Genomic DNA, 26,516 nt, shown 5'->3' with positions numbered 1-26,516 from the left:
TACGTAGGAGAAGAGTGAAAACGCTTCCTTCTCTTCAAATGTTGTACAGAATATGGATAAAACAGCCATTTTCAAAATGCTGGCATTGAATACATTTCTTGCATAGTAAATAATACATTGGAGAGAGTTTATCCATAGTGCTCAGTTTTCATTGAGTTGCGTGTGGCACTGATTCCCTCTTTTCATTGCTGCCTATCCATGAGATACTTCAGCAGTGTAGCAAGTATGGCCCAATCCCTGCAGTCTCCCATTCTCTCTCCACCCTTTAAGACATAGCACTCATTTTAGCCACATGCCAGTAATTGAAAGCAGAGTGAGCTAGTTGGGGTTTGAACTGAAAGGGATAATTTTAACTTACAAAGGTGGCGGAAAATGGGAGGCCATGAATTGGCCTCCTGCTCTACACCCCACCTTCCCATTGGAAAGGAATATCGGGCATACCCTATGTGAAAATTACCCCCAAGATCTTCTGGCCTTAAGTCCAATGCTCAAAAGATGGAGCTCCCCAACTTTCCAAAATAATACCATTCCAATTTTTAACTAGAAATATTTATGAAAGGCTATCAATTACATTTTCTATAAATTATGCTTCATTACACAACTGAAACGATGTATGAAAATAATAAAAAGCCATATAATTTCAGTATGACTGAACAGACATCCAAAATGGCATTGTTAAGCCATTCTCACCCATTCCTCCATGCTGGGATTGTCAAACAATTTGCCATGGAGGGAGTGCAACGAAGGTTCACGAGATTGATTCCTGGGATGGCGGGACTGTCGTATGAGAAGAGATTGAGTAAACTAGGCCTGTATTCTCTTGAATTCAGAAGAATGAGAGAGGGATCTCATTGAAGCATACAAAATTATTACAGGGCTTGATAGGGTTTGGATGCTGGGAGAATGTTTCCCTTGGCTGGGGAGTCCAGAACCAGGGGCCACAGCCTCAAGATAAAGGGTAGGCCATTCAGGGCTGAGATGAGAAGAAATTTCTTCACACAGAGGGTGGTGAATCTTTGGAATTCTCTACCCCAGAGGGCTGTGGAGGCTCAGTCATTGGGTATATTCAAAACAGAAGTCGATAGATTTCTGACCAGTAAGGGCATCAAGCAATATGGCGATAGGGCCAGTGAATGGAGTTGAGGCAGAAGATCAGCCATGATCTCATTGAATGGCGGAGCAGGAGTGAAGGGCCGAATGGCCTACTCCTGCTCCTATTTCTTATGTTCTTATGTTCTAAAAATCACTGGGTTTTAGGATTACAATCTTGGCTAAGGGAATTAAAAAACAGTCTGAGCATATGTTTCCATTGATTCTGGCAGGGGCTGATCTTCTCAACAACTTCTTAACAATGTCACTGAAGCTTAAATTAGAAACTCTCTGTCAATGACGTTTACGTCTTCTCTTGGCTATCTCCTAGCTTGTGAAATGAGGAGGGGGTATGTAACAGCATACCCACTCGGTCTTAAATTTTCAATAGTATGAGATGCTGATTAAATGTGTCCGAGATAACTGGGATGGAGTGCAGTCGTGCTGTGTAAGAGTTTGAAATGGGTGATAATGATTCAGATCTCTCTTCCTGTACCATTGCCCGCCTCCACACTTAATTTCATTGTATCAAGCTAATAGTTTGCACTCCCTGTACTCCTTCAAATGAATTGGCAGCCACAAACTAGAATTGAACTACACTTGTATAATTTGCAATCCAGATGCTTTTTTACAGGCATTCTCCACCAAGAATTTATAGTTTTCTCAGGTGGGGTATTAATAATTTTTTCTCCCCCTCCGTAAGCTGTAGATGCATCATCTTTTATTTTGCTGATTATAATAAAAGTTTCTGTAGGTCCATGATTATTCAAAGGAACAAAGTTCACCCTTCGCAAATCAATGGCAAATATGGTGAAAGGAATGACCCCATTTAAAGGGGCTCCTTTTAGTACTCTGTCCTGGATTGTCCCAAATGCACACCCAAGTATGCAAACAAATGTCTTCAGTTTCCTACAATTTCCCCATGGTGACTGGGTTTCCCTCAACTAAATAAAGAAGTTGAAGTATGAATAATATCCAGGAGAGGTAATAGAAGGAAGGAGGTAGAAGGAAGTTGAGGTGACTACTTACACAATGGTACCATTCGACATGAAGGCAGCCTGGACTCCATACTCAGTAGTTTCTTTAAATCGGCCTGGGAACTTCTTTTAATGTATGAATTTTGCCTAGCAGCACTCGAAGTAGAATTTATTTCTGGGTTAATCGTCAGAGATCTTATGCTCTAAAAGGTATAAATGTGTTTGTTCCCCCAGGATAGCAAGACTTTCACATGAATACTCACACTCTCCTGAAATGGCCTGTGGGCCTCCTCAAAGAAGAAGAGGACTTGCATTTATATAGCGCCTTTCACGACCACCGGGCGTCCCAAAGTGCTTTACAGCCAATGAAGTACTTTTTTGAAGTGTAGTCACTGTTGTAATGTAGGAAACGTGGCAGCCAATTTGCGCACAGCAAGCTCCCACAAACAGCAATGTGATAATGACCGGATAATCTGTTTTTAGTGATGCTGATTGAGGGATAAAAACCTAATTATCTAACTTATAAAAGAGCTTCAATCCTTATAACAGACAACACGCATTCAGAGATGAGACACTTGCTTCACTCCCTCTATGTAGAAAGATGTAATGTAATACAATTGATAAGTTTTCTTTTAGTTGGGGATGTATATTGTGTAGCAATCTTTCTAAAGGTGGAATAACAACCGAAAATGCTGGAAATACTCAGCAGGCCAGGCAACATCCGTGGAGAGAGAAACAGAGTTAACGTTTCAGGTCTGGGACCCTTCATCAGAACTGATGAAGGGTCCCAGACCTGAAACATTAACTCGTTTCTCTCTCCACGGATGCTGCCTGGCCTGCTGAGTATTTCCAGCATTTTCTGTTGTTATTTCAGATTTCCAGCATCCGCAGTATTTTGCTCCTATATTATTTCTAAAGGTGGATCTTTCTTTAGATCTCCTAGACTAGAAACATTTTGTCCCGTCATATACTGCATTCGCAGGAGACTGGCAATAAAATCAAACATTTTAATACCCAGTGTTATTACGGAAACATTACTGACGGGGACATTAGCATTTAAATGGTTAATGAAAGTTTTTATTTCATTGATTTCCACCCCCCCCACCCCCCTCCACACCATAATTTTTCCCTTTTTGCAGGCACTGTTGAGTTCATCCATTACAATAATCCACTGTCAGTCAACAACAACAACTTGTATTTATATAGCACCTTTAACGTAGTAAAATGTCCCAGGGCGCTGACAAGGAGTATTTTAAGACAACAAATTTGACACCGATCCACATAAGGATAAATTAGGGCAGGTGACCAAAAGCTTGGTCAAAGAGGTAGGTTTTAAGGAGCGTCTTAAAGGAGGAAAGAGAGGTAGAGAGGCGGAGAGGTTTAGGGAGGGAATTCCAGAGCTTAGGGCCTAGGCAACAGAAGGCACGGCCACCAAGTTCAGGAGGAAAGGACCAAGCACATCCCCGTCAAGCACGGCCTTCATTCAGCAAGTCTTTGCAGGTTGGCATGACAATGACACGCTATGATCAGCTAATGGGCGGCGCCCTTCTGAGGTGTATAGGATTGATTTTCCCATTGAGTTGCTGCCATGTCCTATTTGCCAATCTGGCACAGCGTGTAAACTGAAAGCAGGGACGTCCAAATGCCAGCTGAAGCTGAGCTCTAAGCTCATGACATCTTGCGCTGAAGTGCGAGAACCTGCAAAACTTATCAAATAAAGGCAGCTGGTTTGAAATGGCTGCCACGGGCAGGATTTTAATTTATGGACATCTGATCTGAGAAGGAGAAGCGATAAGAACCCGTTGACTGAAGGCAGCAAAGTTTGATCGCCAGTCAAGATATGGGATTTAAACTCATGACCTTCTGGAATAGGAAAGAGAACTGGTGAATCTTGTTGACTTAAGACAGTCAAGTTCTAATGTCAGTCAAGGCCAGGGCTTGAACTCATAACCCTAATGGGTTGTGAGCTCAACAGTCAATTACCGAAGGTATCAGACTGTCTTGTTCTTTTAAGTTCTGTTCTGGTACTATGCTGAACAAAAGGCCCATTCATCATCACTGCAACGGGAGATGATGCTCCTCAGAGAATGAGATATGCCGCTGATATACCAGAATAATAATCAGAAAGTTACATTTATGTTTAATTGCATTCAAACAATACAGTGACTTCACTGAACTGTTTAGAAGCTCTGTTTATTTTTGTAATTTCACTTTACAATGTGTACTGAAGTGCTTTATTGCAAATGTTTAATTTCAGATCAGATGTGCAGCTATAAAAAGGAAAAATAAACTGCAAGTATTAGAAATCTGAAAACAGAAAAATGCCAGTAATACACAGCAGGTCAGTCAACATCTATAAAGAAGATAGCTTAATGTTTTAGGAGGAGACCCTTCACCTGATCAGTATTTAGGTTACTGAGAAGAATATTCAGTACCGGGTTATTTGGAGGACATCTTGACAATATAGTCAAGCTGTTGTTTACTAATGTTGCAGTGGGATATAAACACACAGGCCTAGAAATTAAATTGCGCTGCGCCTCGTGGTCTAATATGGCGGGTGGCATGCTTTTACCTTGTTATGAAGGGAAGGAGACACAGCTGATACATTTAGCATAGCTTTTAGTTATTGCAATGAAGTCGTATCATCGAATTACATCGAATGTACAGCACAGAAACAGGCCATTCGGCCCAACTGGTCCATGCCGGTGTTTATGCTCCACACGAGCCTTCAGCTAACCCTATCAGCATAACCTTCAATTACTTTCTCCCTCGTTGTGTTTACCTAGTTTCCCGTTAAATGCAACTATGACTTCTCTGGTGAGAGACACGAGCCAGGTTGATATATACAGCTGAACACTTGGAACCAATCACTCCGTTTGCACTGATAGATCAGAGCTACAAAAATCAAACACACTGTTTTGCCGTCAATAAGTTAATTTTAAAGGAGTTCCCACTACAATACAACACACTGGAAATATCTCAGATACAGACCATTAATCTTTAAGGACTGCAGCAGCATTTTGACAGCAACATCTGAAAAACAGGTTAGGTCAGTTTATTTGAACAATGTCACCAGTTGAGAACTGTACATCATTCTAATCTATATTCAAATTTACCAAATTATTTTTGGATACATCAAGCCATGTGAAATATTCACATTCCTAACCTTGTCACAATATCAATTACTCAGCGGCACCCTCCCCAGATGATAGAAATGCAGGAGGATTGCCTGGCAGGAGATGGCAGCCGAGGTCAACACTGCTTACTGTACCTTGTTGATCTGGAAACTGATCTCATAGAATCATAGAAGGAGGCAAGTCGGCCCATCGAGTCTACGACGGCTCTTTTGTAGAGCAATCCATTTAGTCCCACTCCCTCGCTCTTTCCCCATACCCCTGCAATCCGAAGTCGAGGGGAACAGAATAGAGCTGGGAGGACAACCAAACCAAGAGGGGATTAATAATGAAGAGAATATTTAAATGAAACGTATTTGATAGCTATAATCCAGCCATGATTGTAATCCTATGTATAGAATCATAGAATCATACAGCACAGAAGAAGGCAATACGGCCCATCGTGCCTGTGCTGTTTGTTTGAAAGAGCTATCCGTGGCTCTGCAATTTTTTTCTCCTTCAAGTATTTACCCAATTCCCTTTTGAAGGCTACTATTGAATCTGTATCCACCGCCCTATCAGGCAGCACATTCCAAATCCTAACCACTCGTTGAGTAAAAAAGTTTTTCCTCATGTCACCTCTGGTTCTTTTGCCACTCTGTGCCCTCTGGTTGTCGACTCCTCAGCCATTGATCCAGTTTCTCTTTATTTACTCTATCTAAACCCTTCATGATTTTAAACACCTCTATCAAATCTTCTCTTAACCTTCTCTGTTCTAAGGAAGAATATGTCACGTCGTAAGGTAGCTGCCAAGGTAAGACTACCCAATCACATCATTTATCGGGTGGATGGTCCAAATATGCATGCCACAAAGTGTTGCATGTCGACTTGTTTCAGATTTACTGTTGACCGATGCCAAAACCTTCCACGGCCTTACAGTTCTTTCATTGCTTATCAGGCTTGCCTATACTTCAGCAGGGCACACATTCAAGCTGTAACTCACAATTGACACCGTGGCCCATCTTCAGAAGGGCTTCACACATAAAATCATTGTCACACAGCGTACCTGTATAACATATGATCACTTACTGACACCCAGAATAGACTATAGGATGGCCACATGGCTACCATCGGTGACCCCTCTATTTAAGGAAATGCAGCAGTGCAGTGACATCAGGAAGCCATGTTACATTGCTGTTGCTATTCAGTGGGAAAGGAGATGAAGATATTGGCCTTGCGGACCTATACATCACTCGTCTGTTTGATTCATTTATGGGCAGCATATTGGCTAATATTGCAGATGATCCCTGTGTAAGGCTGGAGGGAGGCATAGGTAAAATAATTGAGACAGGAGGTGAGCTTTACCATCACTGGCGGCACTGTGTCTGTGGCTTTGCTCAGCTGCAGGTGTCCTTACAGCAGATGACACAGATCTGCAATTGTCTTCCTACTGAGCTGAAGACAGTTCCCCACAGTCATTGCCAGGTAGGTAGGTGTGCCAGGACATCCAGGTACGATTGGTTGCATAATGGTGGGTGAGGGCAGTTTGGCTGTAGTACCTGCCATCTCTCCTTGTCATGTTTTCTGTTACTTTGTGCTATTTAACCATTAAATAATGTTTGTGGTGTTTCAACACCAACCTCCATCAGTAACTTTGGCTGCCATTTTGCTGACCTCGGCGGGTCAATGGCGGGCAACATGGGTGGCGGATCCAGATCTCGCTGCTGGCTCCAACCCGGCTTCTGAAATTAATGTCCCTTGATTAGGCCTGTTAAGCCCGCCCAACGCGTTTGCCGGCCAATTAAAGGAAGCGGGTCTGGTGACGTCATTTGATGGCGCATCATCAGGCAGTTTCCTTAAAGGGACCATGGCCAACATTATTTTGACATTTGTGCTGTCAGTGTTCTACAGCATTGAGGTGCTGCAAATACTGACAAGCACTGCACAAACGCACAGGGCTGCACCCAGGCTCTCCCATGATTCCCTCCATATGCTTATGGAGGGAGTCACAGCACGCAGGGTGGTCATAGAGTTATAGAGTCATAACAGCACAGAAGGAGACCATTCAGCCCATCGAGTCCGTGCCGGCTCTCTGTAGAGCAATCCAGTCAGTCCCATTCCCCTGCTCTATCCCCGTAGCCCTGCAAGTTTATTTCCCTCAAGTGCCTATCCAGTCTCTCCTTGAAAACATTGAGAATGTCTGCTTCCACCACTTCCGTCGGCAGCGAGTTCCAGGTCCTCACCACTCGGAAGAGACCTCCCCCGGAGATCAACACAGCCTGGTTGCACATTGCAGAGGAGGGCACAAGCAGGGATGTGGTCAGGAGGACCTGGGCGCAGTGCCGCAAACCTTTCAATGATCTCAGTAGATCATGAAACGTTAGTACAAAGCAACACTCAACCTCATCCTGCTGTGCCTCTCATCACATCCCCATCACTCTGCCTTCCCTACCCTACTCCTGCACATCCTTACTCAAACCAAATTACCTTGGACCTCCATCCATCCCTCTCTATATTATCACATCCCCATCTCACTAGCCACCCCTCACACTCAGTCTCATCCTAGTGCAATCATACCAACTAACAACACACAAGGGTAGCCACTGTAGGGATGCTTTATGATGTTGGTGTGGGGTGGCCAACCTGGCGCATCATGTGGCAGCCAGGGTGTACAGCATCAGGTGAAGTAAATCTGGCCCTGGTGAGGCCCTCCCTGGCCTCCCGGGCAGCAATGTGGTCAGGTGCTGATGCCCTCTGTTCTGTGCAGCATCAGTTGTTTGTGGAGAAGTTTGGTGTTGTTGTTGGTGCTGCTGGTGTGCCTGGTGCTGCTGGTGTTGGGGCTGATCGTGGTGGGATTCTGAGGATCAAGGTGAGAGAGTATAAAGGGCACATATGGAATAGATGGCAGGTGAAGTAGAGATGACAGAAACGATCTGTCAATGGTGAGAGAGGTAATGAGGTCAGAGTGGATGGAGACTTGTGTAAAGACTTACAGCATGGTGAATCTATTGTGGAAATGCAGTGAGGAACAGCTTGTGGCTGAGGGAAGATATCTCTGTAAGGTGGGAGCTTTTACTGTACATTTGAAGCTGTCAACTCATCAGCTGATTCAATGGCCACTGAACTCCTGCCTCAGCTTGACAGATGTGGACAACGACCAGCGAGGACCCCATGGGCGAGCTGCCAAATGCAAAAGGATGAGCTGAAATTCATTCTTAAGTGGCTCTAAACAAGCCAGTAATTACCTGAATTGGGTCCCCCACTGTGAACCCGCCGCTGCATGTCGGGCCTGCTCAGCGCTGACATCGGGGAAAGGCACGTGGCGACGGGTTCACAGTGGGGTCCCAACCCGCTGAGGAATAAAACCACTTTCCCACCCGACCTGCCACCGATCACTCCCGCTGACCCTCCAGAAAATCCACTTGAATTGTTGACTGCCATGGAATTCTTCACTGAAATGCTTTGAGTTCCCATGAAAGATTGTGTTGTAAGAGTTCCTTTTCATGTTCCTTTATTTTTTGAGTTCTTACTGATCTGCTGAAGTCTTGTATGTTCTTCAAAGGCCCTTGTCTTTCTGGTGCATTAGCTGGCAATATTCAATGGTTTTAGACATTCAATAAACCTTATGTACTGTTAGTGAAAGAAAAAAACATCTCCAAAGGAAAAGGTTTTCATAAAAATGCCCAACGAAATAAAAAAGTCGGCTAAAAAATCTCCGATCTAACTGATCCAATTTTCTAAGAGCTCCTTTATGTGTCAGCTGTGGCTCAGTGGGTAGCACATTTGCCTCTGAAGTCAGAAGGCTGTGGGTTCAAATCCCACTCCAAGGAACTTAAGCACACTAACGCTAGACTGACACTCCAGTGCAGTGCTAAGGGAGTGCTGCAGTGTTAGAGGTGCTGTCTTTCGGATGAGATGTTAAACTGAGGCCCTGTCTGCTCTCTCAGGTCGTTGTAAGTGATCCCAAAGCACTATTTTGAAGAAGAGCAGGGGAGTTATCCCCAGTGTCCTGGCCAATATTTATCCCTCAATCCACTTAACCAAAACAGATTATCTGATCATTATCACATTGCTGTTTATGGGAGCTTGCTGTGTGCAAATTGGCTGCTGCATTTCCCACATTATATCAGTGACTACACTCCAAAAGTACTTCATTGGCTTTGAGACATCCGGTTATTGTGAAAGGCGCTATATAAATGCAAGTCTTTCTTTTTCATCACCCATAGAGCTTCTTTTAGGTCAGCTCCAGATGGGTGAAGGAAACACCTCTCCCAAACCTGTCCTAAGCGGATGGGAAGTTGCACTTGGCTTCATTTCAGTATATTATGAATATTTAAATGAAGCTTTGTCTCAGTATCAGTGAGACCCCTTTGGGAGGGTGTAATAGCCCTGCTAGAAGATTACATTGGGCACTATATGTGACACCTTTCTGGGTATGTGGATATAATCTTCTGGTTCCCCACAGCCTGTTCCATTCCTTCACCATTGGCCTTAGCGACCAGAAAAATGTACCCTAGTGCTGACGTATGTACATGTGCATTGAGCAAAGCTTACTATTTACCCAGAACAGTACTTTCATTTGCAGCACGAGTACAAATAACTGCTACATTTCATATAACAAATTTTTCCCTTAGCTTGAGAACAACATTTTAATAACTTTGTCCAAACATATGAAGGGCAGATTTACATTTGTTGTACTTTACTGCATTGCATCCGGTAAAAAAGCTTTCATCAGTTTCCTTGTTTTGTAATTTGTAACATAAAATACAAATGAGTGTTTACAGTGAGAGAAATAAGAGTATTATGTGGTTCATGGATATACACTCGATCTGAAGAAAAAACACGTTTTACAGAAATTCTGAATATTACTTAGTGTAAGACAAATAACAGCATTGAGGAATGACATTTTAACAGTACAAACCCATAAATCCAAATTATATTTTTGTCAAATATTTACATTTCACACAACTTGTTTTGAAAGCAGCTAAATCTTGAATAAATGAGCTGAAAATGCATTGCTTATGCCAAAACTTCAAGAAATTCCTGAAAGTTTAAAAATCCTGTCACCTCAACAATAGCTGTCATCAGACATGTAATTTGCCTAAGTATGCCTGGAATACAGGCCTGCTTTCTCTGGTAAACATTTTACATTTGTAGATATCGTGGGTAACTGAACACAAATGGGTTATCAATTTAAAACTGTTATGATTCAAAACAAATATCGTTCTCATTTCTACCCATGAGATTTTGTGTTAGAAATTAAATAAGAACATAAGAACATAAGAAATAGGAGCAGGAGTGGGCCCTCCGAGCCTGCTCCGCCATTCAATAACATGGCTGATCTTCTTCCTCATCTCCACTTTCCTGCACTATCCCCATATTCCTTGATTCCCCTAATATTCAAAGGTCTCTGTCTTGAATATACTCAATGACTGAGCTTCCACAGCCCCCTGGGGTAGAGAATACCAAAGATTTACCGCCCTCTGAGTGAAGAAATTTCTCCTCATCTCAGCCCTAAATGGCTGACCCCTTATTCCCCTGGTTCTAGACTCCCCAGCCAGGGGAAACATCCACCCTGCATCTACCCTGTCAAGCCTGTTATGTATTGTGTGTTCTCCTCCCACCTGTGGTGGCGCTGTCACAGCAGATAAATGGTTGGGTGTTCTCTTGGTTAAGTTTAGCTCTCTTTGTTCGGAACTCTCCAGAACTTTCCTTTCCTTTCGAATAAAGCACTTCATGTTTGAATCTCTGTGTTCTGAGTCCTAATTGTGTCTAGGTAGAAAGGTACCGACACAACAAAATGGCAACGAGGATCGGATGAATCTGTGTTGTGGGAACTTTCTTGTTTTTGACTACGAAACACTCGGAACAGAGATTGCAGCATCACATTAATGTTACGGGTGCAGCGAGTAAACAGAAATTTAAATTTGAAACGTGAGATGGCTACTATATTAGGAAACATCGGTGATTTTGATGAAAATGTGGAGCAATGGAGCGCTTATATGGAACGTTTTGACTATTTTGTCTTGGCGAATACGGTGGCAAATGAAAAGGTCATGCCTACCTTTTTGAGTGTAATGGGGCCGAAGACATTCAATTTACTTCGCAGCCTTGTGCAGCCAGATAAGCCAGGAACTAAAACATATAAGCAACTAGTGGAAATTCTTGGAGCACATTTTTCACCAAAACCTCTGGTTATTGCTGAGAGATTTAGATTTCACAAACGGAATCAAGAGGAGGGGGAATCAGTGATGATGTTTATTGCTGCTTTAAAAAGGTTGTCAGAACACTGCGAGTTCAAGGAGGTGCTGAATGACACCATTAGAGACAGACTTGTGTGTGGTCTGCAAAGTGCAGCCACACAGAAGTGCCTTCTTACTGAGGACAACCTTACTCTTGAAAAGGCCATTGAAGTTAGTATCTCCATGGACTTGGCGGAAAAGGAGGCTCACCAGTTGAGTTCAACAGGGAGAGTTCTCAAGGTGTCGTCTGAGCCTAAAGGTGCGTGGAACGGCACATGTTACCGTTGTGGGAAAACGGGCTATCATGCTGGTGGTGTACGGAGCTGGAATGCCGAAATTGTGGCAAAAAGGGTCACATTGAACGCACCTGTAGAGGTAAAAAAAGAACAGACAGAGCTGGGAAGCATGGAAGCAAAATGTCTGTATTTGGACAAGAGAGGAAAAAGAGTGTTCATTCAGTGCAGTATGATGGAACAAGCAAAACAGAGGGGAGTGACACCTCTGAGGAGGAAGAGGTGCACATACTGACGGTTGCAGGTGGTTCAAATGGCTACTGGGTGTCACCACTGGTGGAGGGACAATCAGTGCGGATGGAGGTGGACACAGGCGCGGCTGTGTCCCCTGTTTCAGACACTGTCTACAACAAAATGCTAAAGCATCTTACCCTTCAGCCAACAAACATTGTGCTAAAGACGTATACCGGCGAACCTGTGGCCATGAGAGGCGCCATTGAGGTGACAGTTAAATTGAATGGACAGACTGCGAAACTGCCACTATATGTGGTAAAGGGAAATCACCCATCTCTACTGGGACGTGCGTGGCTCGAGAAAATCACGCTGGACTGGCCTGCAGTCCGCATGATGTCAAAAGGGGAGTCAGGTCTGACTGCAGTTTTAAACAAACATGCAGAACTCTTCAATGGTGAACTTGGGAGCATGAAAAAGATCAGCGTGAGACTGGACATTAAACCTGACAGCAAGCCGAAGTTTCACAAAGCCCGACGTGTACCCTATGCAATTAGGCCAAAAGTTAAGGCTAACTTGGAGGCCTTAGTCGAGAATGGAGTCCTGGAGCCTGTGAGCGTGAGCAAATGGGCCATACCCATTGTCCCTGTCCTGAAAAAGGATGGATCTGTTCGAATCTGCGGGGATTTTAAAGTGACTATTAACCTGGTGCTGTCTGCGGAACAGTACCCTCTTCCCCTCATTGGTGATCTTTTTACGGGCCTGGCCGGAGGGCAAAAGTTCAGCAAAATAGACTTATGCCAGGCTTATCTACAAATGCATGTCGATGACAAATCAAAGGAGCTGCTGACAATTGTGACACACAAGGGGCTATACAGGTACTGCCGCCTTCCGTTTGGAATTACGTCAGCCCCTGCTCTATTCCAAAGGGCAATGGATCAGATATTGAGTGGACTGCCAGGAGTCCAGTGTACCTGGACGACATCCTTGTCACTGGGACAAATGAGGAGGATCATCTTCGGAACTTGGATGTGACACTACAGCGACTGAAAGAGTACGGACTCAGAGTTCGTAAGGACAAATGTGAATTCTTTCAATCTTCAGTTGAGTACCTGGGGCATGTGATTGACGCTACTGGCCTGCAAAAGGCGCCATCAAAGGTCAAGGCGATCGTGGAGGCCCCAGCACCCCAGAATGTGAGCCAGTTACGTTCATTTCTGGGGCTGCTTAACTACTATGGAAAGTTTATTCCAAACTTAGCAACATTGCTGAAGCCGTTACATCAGTTGCTATGTCAAGGCAAAACATGGAAATGGACTGAACTGTGCAACGAAGCTTTCGCCCAAGCAAAGAAAGCATTGCTGAAGTCGAAGGTCCTGACGCACTTCGACCCAAAGCTACCCGTGCAGCTAGCATGTGATGCGTCACCATATGGTGTGGGAGCAGTCATATCCCACATCATGCCTTCTGGTGAAGAGAAACCTATCGCCTTCGCATCATGCACCTTGAACAAGGCCAAGAGTAACTATGCACAGATTGAGCACGAGGCCTTGGGAATCGTTTTTGGAATTCGAAAATTTCATCAGTACCTGTTTGGGAGAAGGTTCACACTCCTGATGGACCACCGTCCATTGACTTCAATCTTCGGGCCCCACACCGGAATTCCGTCTCTTGCTGCAAGCAGGATGCAAAGGTGGGCTTTACTGTTGTCAGGACACACATACGATATCAAATATCGCAAATCAGACTTGCACGGCAACGCAGACGGTCTCTCGAGGCTACCCTTGCCTGTTACTCCCCAGAGCCTCGTCAGAAAGACATCTTCTACTTTAGACAAGTGGAGGGAGCACCTGTCACGGCAGTTCAGGTGCGAAGGTACACCCGCAACGATCCAGTCCTGTCTGAGGTAATGGACGATGTCATTCGAGGGAGAGCTATAGGAGATTCTCCTAGTTTGAAACCTTACGTTTCAAAAAGAAATGAGCTCTCCGTCCAGGCAGGTTGTCTTCTTTGGGGACGCCGTGTCATCATTCTGCCACCTCTGAGGGAACCTATACTGCAACAACTTCATACAGGCCACAGTGGGATGGTTCGGATGAAGGAAATGGCAAGAAGCTACTTTTGGTGGCCAGGGCTCGATGGAAATATTGAGGAGAAAGCCAAAACATGTTCCCCATGTCAAAGGGTTCGGAATGTTCCAAAGCTGGCAACCCTACACCCCTGGGATTGGCCTGCAGAAGTGTGACAGCGAGTACATGTGGATTTCGCCGGTCCTTTCGAAGAGAAGATGTTTATGGTGGTTGTGGACGCTCGTAGCAAGTGGCCGGAGGTCGCTGTGATGAGGTCTACCACGGCAGAGAAAACAATTGAGAAACTTGGTGAGATGTTCTGCCATTATGGCTCACTGGAACAACTCGTAAGTGACAACGGTCCACAATTTGTATCACAGGAGTTTGCAACCTTCCTGCATGTGAATGGTGTCCAACACATCAGGTCTGCGCCCTATCATCCCTCTACTAACGGCCTGGCAGAAAGGTTCGTGCAAACTTTGAAGCACGCCTTGAAGGCATCGCAAGGTCAGGGCTCAATCCACCAACGTCTGAACAGCTTCCTGTTGTCCTACAGGAACGAGCCGCATGCCACAACCAAAACTCCCCCCGCTTCGCTCATGATGAAGAGGCAGTTGCGGACAAGTTTTGACTTACTCAAACCTCCAAGGGCAGAACAGGTTGTCCATTGTCAACAACAAGCTCAAGTTGAAAAGAGAGAGAAAAGAGCCAAGGAGAGACGGTTTCACCCTGGAGAGCACGTCCTAGCTCGAAACTACAACACTGGACCGAATTGGGTTCCTGCTACGGTGATCGCGCAGACGGGCCCTGTGTCTTACACGGTTGAGACTGCTGAGGACGTCGTCTGGAGAAGACACACAGATCAACTGTTGCTAGGAGCAGAGACAGCCACAGAGGCTCCAATGGCTGGTTGGCCTGAACTGTTTCCGGATGATACCGCAAACCAGCATCCTTTGCCACAGTGCTCTTCTCCAACACAGGAAGTCATAGAGACTGTTCCACCTGTGCAAACTCCTGACTTTCGACTGACACAGGCACCTTCTCTATCTAGGCCTGTGTCAATGCCTACTGCTGTGGAAGCCAGCGATGACCGCCGGTATCCTGTCAGAGAGCGGCGGCCTCCAAGACGCTTGGATCTGTAGGCTTAGTGACTTACCCACAAGACTGGGGCAGAATAAACCCCAGGGTGAAGTCAGGGTTTGAGGCAGTCTACCTCTACCCTTGGTTAGTTGAGTGCATTGAAAGTAACTTACCTGTTGAGGAATAATGTGGACCTTTCATTTAAGAGGGGAGGAATATGTTAAGTATTGTGTGTTCTCCTCCCACCTGTAGTGGCGCTGTCACAGCAGATAAATGGTTGGGTGTTCTCTTGGTTAAGTTTAGCTCTCTTTGTTTGGAACTCTCCAGAACTTTCCTTTCCTTTCGAATAAAGCACTTCATGTTTGAATCTCTGGGTTCTGAGTCCTAATTGTGTCTAGGTAGAAAGGTACCGACACAACAAAGCCATGTAAGAATGTTGTATGTTTCAATGAGATCACCTCTCATTCATCTAAACTCTAGAGAATATAGGCCCAGTCTACTCAATCTCTCCTCATAGGACAATCCCCCCATCCCAAGAACCAGTCTGGTGAACCTTCGTTGCACTCCCTCTATGGCAAGTATATCCATCCTTAGGTAAGGAGCCCAAAACTGTACACAATACTCCAGGTGTGGTCTCACCAGAGCTCTGTATAATTGCAGTAAGACGTTTTTACTCTTATACTCAAATCCTCTTGTAATAAAGGCCAACATACCATTTGCTTTCCTAATTGCTTGCTGTACCTGCCTGTTAACTTTCAGTGATTCGTGTACAAGGACACCCAGGTCCCTCTGAACACCAACATTTCCCAATCTCTCACCATATAAAAAATACTCTGCTTTTCTGTATGAGGCCAAAATCCCAGTTCGACCGGCAGTCAAACCCAATGGATATTGTCTTTCCTGCATGGTTCGTTAGATGAATAAAAATGCTCCATTAGAGTAGGTGGAACATCGGGAGCAGGACCTATCATGCCTGGCAGAGGACACTTACTGTCAGCTGGCTTAGAGCAGAATTGAAAACAGCCATGGAGAAGCTTGTTAACTTAGACAACTCCAAGTGGAGTGCAACAGTACAGAGCTGGGAGGACAACAAATCCAGGAGGGGGATTGATAACGAAGAGAATAATTAAATGAAACATATTTGATAGATTGCTGTAATCCAGCCATGATTATAATCCTATGTATAGAATCATAAAATCATACAGCACAGAAGGAGGCAATATGGCCTATCGTGCCTGTCCTCCCCTTCAAGTACTTATTCAATTCCCTTTCGAAAGTTACTGTTGAATCTGCTTCCACCGCCCTTTCAGGCAGCGCATTCCAGATCATATCAACTCGCTGTGTAAAAAAAATTCTTCTCATCTACCCTCTGGTTCTTTTGCCAATTGCTGTAAATCTGTTTCCTTTGGTTACCGACCCTCCTGCCAGTGGAAAGTTTCTCCCTATTTACTCCAGCAAAACCCCTCATAATTTTGTAATAATGGAATAATTTGCATGTCAGTATTAGAATGTTATTACATTTATTATTCGTATTTAGGGAGCTGAAGAGGTGAAACATTTGCACTTTACACATTATTACTTTCTTTAAAAAAAAACTTTCTTGACTGTGCTTTTCAAATAATCCCTCTCCCTATGATAACCCTCCCCTCCCACATCACTGCCAGCGCTGGCTGAGTGGATGAGAAACAGCCTGTTCCCAGATTCCTACAAAGCCATTCTGTGACCACTCAGCAGGGTGTAGGCACAAGCAGCATGAGTTACCCCTCCCTCCTCAGCTCTCCTCTTGGGAAAATGTCTTGCCACTTGCTCACTTTTTCTGTCGACCCCTCTGGTTGAGACTTCAGAGAAGTCACCACGTGAAGAAGCTCATGCACACCATGTTAAGAAAGACAGTCACTGCATGTCAGAATTTCTAGTGTTCTTGCGGCAGAAGAAAATTAAGCTCGCACAGTTTTTTTTTAATTGTGACGAAGATAAAATGAAAGTTTAAATACATTTTGCTGCAATGAGATGGAATCACATCGGAAGCATGGCCTGGGAGCTTTTCAAACTTGGCTTCACACAGGTTATACTGCAGCTGGCATGAATATCATGTCACGTGTTATTACCTCCTGGAGATGGTCTCACTCTGCATGATCTCAGGCTGTCCCTCAATCAGATCACTGACATGAGTCCCAAGTTAAACCAACAGTTTTCCATTGAGATCTGTCTGAATCTGTTTTTTTTTTGGTCAACGCAAAGAAAATAATATAACTGGCCCGGCTTGCTTCTAAACATCCTTTGGGCAGTAATTCTCTGAAAAGCATGGATATTTCCTTACCCGCACATAGGCTTAATCTGCTAAGGGATTCACTGACAGTGGCTGATCTGGAAAAAAATATTTGACTGAGCTGTTTGTGATATTAAGTATCTTTGGCAAGAGGAGTAGAATGTAGAAGCTTGTGAGAGGAAGTGTTCCAATCCTGTTAATCCAGCAGGACAAAAAAAGGTCAACATGCTAAATCCCCTCATTTTTAATTTAAAGGAGCCAGACAGCAAATATATAAATGATTCCAAAAAGGTCAGCACCTTTTTAAATTAATGCAATGTTGTGCATCTCCGGCATAAACAGTTTCCCATCACAAGAAGTAACTTTTTAAAACAAATTTTAAAATTTGTTTTATGGGATGTGGGCGTTGCTGGCAAGGCCAGCATTTATTGCCCATTCCTAATTGCCCTTGAGAAGGTGGTGGTGAGCCGCCTTCTTGAACCGCTGCAGTCCGTGTGGTGAAGGTGCTCCCACAGTGCTGTTAGGGAGGGAGTTCCAGGATTTTGACCCAGCGACGATGAAGGATCGGCGATATGCTTCTAAGTCAGGATGGTGTGTGACTTGGAGGGGAACTTGGAGGTGCTGGTGTTCCCATGTGTCTGTTGCCCTTGTCCTTCTAGGTGGAAGAGGTCACGGGTTTGCAAGGTGCTGCCGAAGAAGCCTTGGCGAGTTGCTGCAGTGCATCTTGTAGATGGTACACACTGCAGCCACAGTGCGCCAGTGGTGGAGGGAGTGAATGTCTAAGATGGTGGATGGGGTGCCAATCAAGTGGGCTGCTTTGTCCTGGATGGTGTCGAGCTTCTTGAGTGTTGTTGGAGCTGCACTCATCCAGGCAAGTGGAGAGTATTCCATCACACTCCTTACTTGTGCCTTGTAGATGGTGGAAAGGCTTTGGGGAGTCAATTCCTTTGCAATATATTTCTGACTAATATCAGAAATTTTCTTGCGTCACAGTGTTTGATTGTCACTTATTGATTTTACTCTGCACGCTCCAGGATTTTACAATTTCTACCCGAATCAATATTTGCATGGATTGTTAAAAAATAGGAATATTGGAATCATGTGCAACACAGTACTGGAATTTTAATAACATGTAGAAACTGCTTGTGATTTGTCTCTCAGTTGCTGACATAGTTTCAACCCCTAGAATGAGATACCTCCTTATAATTCCCTTCTACTTATCACTTCTTGCATACTTATATGGTTGCAAATGATCATTTAGCTTTCTAGATGATTGATATGTGTCAAGAATAATTCTCACATATGAAACAATACTTGGTTTGTATTCCCTGGGACATAGATGGTTAAGAGGTGATTTGATTGAGGTTTTTAGGTTTTTGAAAGGAATTGATAAGGTAGATAGAGAGAAACTTTTTCCGCTGGTGACGGAGTCTAGGAAAAGGGGATGTAACCTTAAAATCAGAGCCAGACCACTCAGGAGAGAAGTTAGGAAACACCTCTTCACGCGAAGGGTGGCAGAAGTGTGGAACTCCCTCCCACTAAAAGCAGGAGATGCCAGCTCAATTCATCATTTTAAATCTGAGAGCGGTAGATTTTGGCTAGCCAAGGGTATAAATGGATATAGAGCCACGGCAGGTGGATGGAGTTCGGATACAGGTCAGCCATGATGTCAGTGAATGGCGGAACAGGCTCGAGGGCCGAATGGCCTACTCCTGTTCCGATGTTCTTAATACTTCATTTTCCAGAACTAATTTAAAAGATATGCTTAGTACCATTTCACATGGCACCATGGCGTGTGATGTTGGCTCTGTCCACACAGTGGTGTAAGAGGAAATTTGCGTTTCACTACAGAGAAAATTCATTTATTCACAGTGACATAGCCTTCGTTCCAAATTGAACATAGCCACACTTCGATCACTTGTGGGATTCTCAGAGTGATGAATGAAGTGGTGTAATTAACTGTCCCTGGCATTTACATAGTCACCAGTCTAGGTAGACAGAGGGACACAGATCTCAGCCCCAAAAAATGCACTTCCGTTTGGGTGGGACTTAGGGGCAGGAAGCTTCGACGAAAATAGGCATGAGAGCTTCATTTTAATAATCTAATGAATTGAAGCAAATAGCAATGAATGCATTTGCAACTTCCCCTAATTCATGTAGGGCATGCTTCATGTGTTCACCCTGCCCACAGAAGGTACTCCAGGCTACTGAGTAGCATTCCAACTGGAAAACAGCACTTAAAGGTAAAAGGACATTTTTTAACATGGGTTTTTGAAGCCTCTCGGAGAAATATGTTGTAGGTGAGGTTTTCTGGGGGTATTTACTTTGCCTCTACTTTATTTTCATAATGTTTTTGACACTGCTATTTTGAGCTGCTGCTGCAATTCAAATTTGGATGGTCAGTATTCCTAAGGGAACACCTTCATATTTATGTTATTTTGAGAATGAGAAGGAGGAAGAGTACAGGAGAGATGCCAGGCAGGGGAGGCTGCACTTGAGGTGTGCAGCCCACAACTGCCATTACCCTACAACTCAAGATATGCAGGCTGCAGCACACTTGCCTTGATTTGTCAGAAGAACTCTTTCTTTATAATGTGATACCTTACTGGGAATTTCAGTCATACCGTTCACGAGAGAGGCTGTAATAGAATTGTGCCACATGCTGGAAAATGACCTCCAGCCAAATCCCACCACAGGCTGCCATGGCTACTGCAGCTTTTCAATATGTGATGTTCATTCCAGGGTACTACAGGAAACATCAGTATCGTCAGTCAATCTGAAGTGCATAGATGTATCGAGAAGGTGACTGGTGCCTTGTTCAGCAGGTCACATTTCCCACAGATGACTGGCAACAGCTGGATAGGGCATTGCACTGGCACTGCACTGTTTCCAAATGGCAGGATTATCCAAAGTGATGGCACACATGTGGCTACGCGACAGCACAGGAAATCCCACCGTACAAGCAGTGAGCACCAATGTCCCCATTAAGCTGCGTGGCCATGCAGTGGTCTGGAGGTCCGCTCACCGGCTTTTACACTGAAGAAACCACGCATGTGCGAAAATTTGAATGGGCCATGCAGCCAGTTAAAGGGACCGCGCACCTAAAATAAAAATTAGAGTGAACATTGGTGAGCACCCAAGGGATTGCATTATTTATGCCAGGAGTTCACTGATACTAGGATAGTGAGGTTGACCGTCAAAGGTGGAGTTTGTTTATCACTCAATCAATGTGGTGAGTGCAAAGGCCACTGTGCCTGTCTCCTGGAAAATTCACATTCATGTCTCTGAGAACTCTTTAATAGTTATGGTAGCATCAAGCAAACAACAACAACAACAACTTGTATTTATATAGCGCCCTTAACATAGTAAAATGTCCCAAGGCGCTGCACAGGAGTATTATAAGACAAAAAATGTTGACACCTAGCCACATAAGGAGAAATTAGGGCAGGTGACCAAAAGCTTGGTCAAAGGAGGTAGGTTTTAAGGAGCGTCTTAAAGGAGGAAAGAGAGGTAGCAAGGCGGAGAAGTTTAGGCAGGGAATTCCAGAGCTTAGGGCCTAGGCAACAGAGGGCACGGCCACCAAAGGTTGAGCGATTATAATCAGGGATGCTCAAGAGGGCAGAATTAGAGGAGCGCAGATACCTCAGGGGGTTGTGGGGCTGAAGGAGATTACAGAGATAGGTAGAGGCGAGGTTTTGGAGGGATTTGAAAACAAGGATGAGAATTTTGAAATCGAGGCACTGCTTAACCAGGAGCCAATGTAGGTCAGCGAGCACAGGGGTGATGGGTGAACGGGACTTGGTGCGAGTTAGGACACGGGCAGCTGAGTTTTGGATGACCTCAAGTTTACGTAGGGTGGAATGTGAGAGGCCAGCTAGGAGTGCGTTGGAATAGTCAAGTCTAGAGGTAACAAAGGCATGGATGAGGGTTTCAGCAGCGGATGAGCTGAGGCAAGGGTGGAGATGGGCGATGTTACGGAGGTGGAAATAGGTGGCCTCAGTTAGTAGTTATATGTTGTTTATTTCACTTGCGGGAAAAATCAAGAACTCCTGATTACAGACACAAGTAAATTATGAATTCTAGTTAGCTTAGTATCATTACAATAGCAATATTCTAATTATAGATGAGTTCAAGAAAGAAAGAGCAAAAAAATGAACTTGTATTGATATAGTGCCTTTCATGTTGTCAGGATGTCCCAAAGCAGAATGAATTGCTTTTGAAGTATAAACACTGTTGATTTGCGGGCAAACGTGGCAGCCAACACACAACAAAGTCCAACAGACCACGACTTGCAGTTTTAAAATGCAAGGTGAGGTCCGGAAGATTGCATGGAGATCATAGGCAGTTTTGAAAGATAAAAGGAATCCTTGCAGTTACATAGATCACAACAACAAATTATCTCAAAGCGCTTCACACATCAAATTGTTTTGAGAGTGCAGTGGCCATTGTTATGTAGGCAACGTGAAATGTTTTAGCAGCTGTGTGATGTGTACCATAATCGTGTAAAATCATTTTTATTTTATGCTGATAAAGGACTATGATATTAACAGCACTCAACACATTTTAATTTTCAGACTGCAGTTGAAGAAGCCTTCTGTACATTTGCCTTTATGATCTTCACCATTACCCCTTTGAGTACTGAATGGATTTTGCAGCTTTGAAAATGCTATAAACACACATGTTTTCTATCATATAACAGCTGCAAAAAGGATCTTTTGTAAATGATGAATCTTACATATTATAAAAGTAGAATGAGAGAAGAAGAAAGTATTGAATCATTTTGTCAATTCAGCAACGGTATTTTAAAATGTTTTAAAATTAAAATGCAGGATAGAGGTATGTAGTGTACTATACAAGGTTATCTCAATCAGACATGTAAAAGGCATCAAAAACGACAAAAAGATGAGCTAAACAGACATGATAAAATGACCAGGAACGTAGTGAAATGAGAAAGGGAACGTCTCGGAGGAATATGGGAGAGACAGTTCAGTTTTGAAGTGGTTAGTCAATATGGAAATAACATTTGGCAATCAAAGAGTTAAATAATTGCAAAAGTCTCACACTCCCGCTCTCCCCAGAGAGTCATTGCAAGGTGAAAGAAATGTCCATCAAGAACATTTCCCAAGGTTTCATTAGCAAGAACACTTGTCAGCTTTTATTTATTCATTAATTCGGCCTCTTATTTGTTTGTTGTGCAGCACTCCCTCTGTGACGAGTATTTGCTTCACAAACACATTTGTCACTGGCTCTCCACTTCCCTGCTGACAGTCTGCCAAGACTGCGCTACTCCATTTGTTTTTAATTTTTCTTTTCTTTCCTTTCTGTGCAACTGCTGCTGAGAGCCAGTCAATCAGCTGTTAGGGTTCATGGGATGCACTTGATCAGGGCTTAATTTGGAAGGATCATCTTTTACATTGTGGGGGTGGCTGGTTCAGGGTAGACTGCCACAACATGTGATTTTAATTTGTAAAATCACATAACTGCTGGCTCACAGTGTAATACTGCAATATAACAACAATAAAGTATACTGTATACCGTTAAATGAACTACAGCTTTAACATAAATACACTGGCCTAGAAATTGAGTTTTGGCTTAGCCAGGGCTTTAGCGCCGGAAGTTAGTGCCGGCGCTAAGTCCCCCTGCGCGCGCCAAAAATTCAGCAGGGCCGCGCCCAAACGGCTGCCGGCGCTACTGAAGGGTCTTTGCGGCGGTAAATCGGCGCTAACTGCCGTTTCGCGCCGCAATTCCGGCGCTGCGGCACCCGATGCGGTGCGGCAGGCTCGGGAAGTGCAGGCCTCCTCCTTCCCTTAAGGAAGAGCTGCCTGCACCCGATCGCGGCCCGCGAAAATCTTTTAAAAAATGAGCCCGGCACCTCGGACAAGTGCCGGGCTTGCTTCTGTTCCGGGGGGGGGGGGGAAGTCCGGGGAGGGAGCTGCGGCCAGGCGGCCGGCGGGAAAGCGGCCGGCCGCCGCGGGGCCTTTAATGCGCCGGCGCAAAGACTCGTAAGACTCTGTTGCCAGAGTCTTAGTTGCGGCTGTCACGGGCGAGGCGGCCGCAACTGAATTTCGGCGCTGGGGCCCGTCGGCATGGCAACCGGGACGCTGCGCACACCGATGACGTCATCGGTGCCGGCGCAGCGCTACCGGTCTACCGCGGCGTAAGGGCCCCAGGCAATTTCGGCGCCGGCGCCAAATGCAGCGCTAGGCCCTCTAGCGCCGCAAAATCGGCGCTAAGGGCACTCAATTTCTAGGCCACTGTCTCTAACTTTAGGTTTCTTTCTGATTATTTAAGGGCATATTATTGCCTGTAAAATAATCTTCATTGCCTTTTTTGCCTAAACATGAAAGAACATGAAAGGGAAGGTAGCAATACTGAAAGACTTTCCTTTACATTTTTTATATGAACAGCAATGTGTTAATGACCAGATGATCTGTTTTAGTATTTTGGTTGAGGGGTAAATATTGGCCAGGACACCGTGGAGAACTCCCCTTCTCTTCTTCGAAATAGTGCTGTGGGATCTTTTATGTCCATCTGGGAGGGCAGACAGGGCCTCGGTTTAACGTCTCATCCAAAAGACAGTACCTCCAACAGTGCAGCACTCCCTCAGCACTGCACTGGAGTGTCAGCCTAGATATTGTGCTTCAGTCTCCAAATTACAACATTGACTGCTCTTCAAAAGGACTTCATTGGCTGTAAAGGACATCCTGAGGTTTTGAAAGGCGCTATATAAATGCAAGTCTTTTTTTTATATGTCATGGGAACACCATTATCTCCAAGTCACACACCATCCTGACTTGGACCTATATCCTGGTTCCTTCATTGTTGCTGAGGCCAAACTCCTGGAATTCCCTACCTAACTCCATCATTGGAATATCGTCACTGCAAGGACTGTAGCGGTTCACGTGAAAGGCCAAATAGCACCTTGTTGGAGGTGGGCTATAAATGAGGTATTACCAGTGTTGCTCACATTCCAAAAACACTTAAAAAATGGTTTCTGATGTTGTAAGCAGAACAGTGAATAGAAAATATCAGGGGATCATTCTATATTAATTATGCAATGTGTAACTAAAAATTGCTGGAAAAATATCATTTCCAGTATATCTGAAGAAGACTATGATAAATCAATTGAAGCAGGCCATGGAATGGAGGGGAGGGGGGAGATAGAGGATTGAAATAATATAAAAGATAATGGCCTAGAAATTGGGTATAGCCCCGCTTGGGGCGTTAGAATTGGCGCAGCGCAAAGTTTATAGCCAGACGCAACTTATCGCCACCTGGCGCGATATTGGATTGCATCGCCCCTAAAGTTGATTGAGGCGCGAATTCAGGCATTACACGGGACTCCTAAGGCGCTAAACTTCTGGCGCAACCCAATATCGGAGTGGACAGGCGCAGCACAGGTGCTCTCAATTACCGATGACCACAAGACTTCCAGGCGCCGGCCAGCTCTTAAAGGGGTGGGTCAGTCAGCTTCAGCATCCACACTCTGCGGCTTGCAGGCCTCAGAATCGGCGCAGGCCCTTCTCTGGTGCTAAAAACTTGGACCAGATGGAGAAGGTGAGACAGAGAGCAGAGCGCTTCACCAATGAGGCTCTGGAGCAATTGGTGGCTGCAGCGGAGCGCCGGCGAGATGTTCTCTACCCAGACAATGGCAGGAGGCCGAATCATAAGGACTACCAACGAGCTTGGAGGGATGTATGCCAGAGAGTCAACTCCAGCAGCATGGTGACCAGGAGCCCTGTTCAATGCAGAAAGAAATTCAACGACCTCACTTGTGTCGTGAGGGTGGGTGTTGTTTCTGCAAACTTCTGCATCCCTTCATTTGCACCTGACTTTATGGCTACAGGGTGGCCTGTGCCATATTGGCCATCTGCCAGCAAGCACCCATGGCCCTTTCTGGGCACACACGTGCACATTTGACTCAAGGCGTCATGTAAGGGCTCTTGCACCATTGGGGGCATGAGATGATCACTCAGGGCATCAGGTAACATAACTTCCCCTCCTTTCCCCTGCAGTCCAAGCTGGCGAGGATTGGCAAAGACCAGCTTCGCACTGGTGGAGGACATCCACAAGTGGTCACTCTCACGGATCTCGAGGAGAAAGTCCACCAGATTCTTGGAGGACGTCTGAGTGGTCCTGTAACCACTGCAGCTGCCGACCCCATTGTCGACAGCGATGGTAAGGTTCTCACCTTTTACAACTGTCTCCTTCCACTTGTTCCCCCCGCCAGCATGCTTTCTCACTGTGGACCCATGTCATAGCCTTGCCGCAATCTGGCATCCCTTGCTGCCAAGCTGTCCTTTTGCAAAAGCCACTCTTCCACCTCCCTGCTTTCAGATGCTGCATCACCAGCTCAGGAGCCAAGCCCTCAAGCTGCCAGTGCCAGTGCCTCCAAAGGCTCAATGAGAAAAGTACTGTCCAACAGAAGGTCAGCAACTCTCTCCAGCAACGATCAAAATGGCCAGCCCAAATGGCTGCAGCTTTTATAGTAGTGCTGTCCCCTTTAAATAGCGCCCCCCGAGTCCGAGAAGGGCCTGGGAACGCTCCATCCAACTGTCACTAATAGCGCCAGGCGGAAAGGTTGCGGGCGCTACCGAATATCCGGTCCGGGGCGCCAAAAAGGCGTTGCACACTGAAATGACATCATGATCTGCCTGCGCCCGCGGGCGCGCGCAAAGAGTTAGCGCCAGCGCTAAAAGGATACTCAATATGGGAGGTGACGCTATATTCACTGCGCCCGCCCGAAAATTGGGTAACGCCCCAATTATCGGGCTCTTTAGGTGCTAATCGCTGGCGCTACCAACCGAATTTCTAGGCCTATGGGCCATAATTTGCTGTGGCAGGGCAACAAATGATGTCCGCCATTAGCTGGACGTCCCCTTGCCCGTTTAATCGTGATGATATTTTGTGCGGCAAGTTGCTGAAAGTGTGATCTGATAACGTCACAGCAGGAGAGACCGGGAATCTGGGACCTGAGTGAACAGGACAAGCAGCTGCGTATCTCGGTAACCAATCAGATGGCAGGATTGTGAAATTAACAGCGCAAGGACTGAGAAGAAAGTAAATTAGAGTGGGTGAATTCAATGTCAAATCAGGTACAGAAGGAGAAATAAAGAGAGGGAAAGAAAGACTGGATTACGAGGGAGAGAAAAAAGAGACAGGAAAAGTAAAATAATACATTTTTAATTTTTAAAATCTCCAACAATGAACAAC

At 45.0% G+C, this 26,516-nt stretch overlaps 1 long non-coding RNA gene across 1 annotated transcript in view; it reads left to right on the top strand.

Annotated features, from left to right (window-relative positions):
• The window catches only part of LOC147116685 (uncharacterized), an 85,218-nt gene that overhangs the window by 30,283 nt on the left and 28,419 nt on the right, over window positions 1–26,516 (top strand). The window contains exon 3 of the long non-coding RNA XR_015078861.1: window positions 4,324–4,407. This is a non-coding gene — a long non-coding RNA (uncharacterized LOC147116685). The remainder of the gene's footprint in view (window positions 1–4,323; window positions 4,408–26,516) is intronic.

This window comes from Somniosus microcephalus, chromosome 6, assembly GCF_052327205.1.
Source record: "Somniosus microcephalus isolate GS21.2 chromosome 6, FLI_Smic_1.0, whole genome shotgun sequence".
Classification (NCBI taxonomy): Eukaryota; Metazoa; Chordata; class Chondrichthyes; order Squaliformes; family Somniosidae; genus Somniosus; species Somniosus microcephalus.
The sequence above is the reverse complement of the archived record's forward strand: the minus strand, read 5'-3'. Positions and strand labels throughout refer to the sequence as shown.